This window comes from Chiloscyllium plagiosum, unplaced genomic scaffold (genome assembly GCF_004010195.1).
Source record: "Chiloscyllium plagiosum isolate BGI_BamShark_2017 unplaced genomic scaffold, ASM401019v2 scaf_7476, whole genome shotgun sequence".
NCBI classification, from domain to species: domain Eukaryota; kingdom Metazoa; phylum Chordata; class Chondrichthyes; order Orectolobiformes; family Hemiscylliidae; genus Chiloscyllium; species Chiloscyllium plagiosum.
In genome coordinates this window covers 1-1,015 of record NW_025212302.1, presented here as the reverse complement: position 1 = coordinate 1,015, position 1,015 = coordinate 1, and positions in this window count along the sequence as shown.

Here is a 1,015-nt window from a genome sequence, read left to right as displayed (position 1 = left end):
GTGTACAGATGCATGTATGTACACGTGTGTACACCTGTGTTTGTACGTGTGTATGTGTGTGTATTAATGTGTGAGTGTGTGTGTAGCACTTACTTCAACCTATCTCCACGCTGATTCCTGTAATGATAATAAAGTGCCATAGTTAATTCTAGATTATTAGCTCATTTCAGAGACCCATCCACGTTATAATGTACAAGACTGTACTTTTCAAAACGTGTCCTAGTAAACATATAATACATTTCTGACTATATCTTTTAAAGTTACTCTCCAGAAATGAACTGAACCCTCCACTTGATTGAACTCTGTGCCAGCCTACATAGATTTTGAAGGAGATAGTTGTGATACAAGATATCACAGCAGTAATTCACCTTCCTTTTGACTGTCTGTTATGAAGTATAGACTAAAGTCCTTCGAAAAGCAGCACTTTATTACCCTATAATAAAGTGAGTAATCACAATGCTATCTAGCTTTTTAAAATAATGATTTCAAAGTCTGTTCCGGCTAAAATTCCAGCAACAGTGTAACTGTGTCAACACAATCATTTCCCCACTATTAAATAGGAACTGTTCTTAATTCTTTCCTTCTCTGTTATGTTCGGCGTCTCATTTTCACTCTCTCTCATTCTTTCCTATTTTTCATTCTCTCATTCCCTCATTTTCACTTTCTATAACATATAATGGAGTATAATGTGGGGAAATGTGAGATTCTACACTTTGACACAAAGAATGGAGGAGCTGAATATTATTTAAATGGAGTAAGACTGCAGAAAGCTACTGTACAGAGGGATTTGCGGTCCTCGTCCATGAATCATAAAAAGCACCCAAGTTCAACAGGTCACAGGGAACTGTGAATAGACTGTTGGCTTTTATTTCAAAGGGAATGGAAGATAGGAATAGGGAGCTCTTGCCACAACTAGACAGGTTTGGTTCCCTTATCTAAAGAAAGATATACTGGTGTTGAAGGCAGTCCAGCGAAGGGACTGAAGGAGAAGCTGATGGAGGTTATAGAGGTAGCA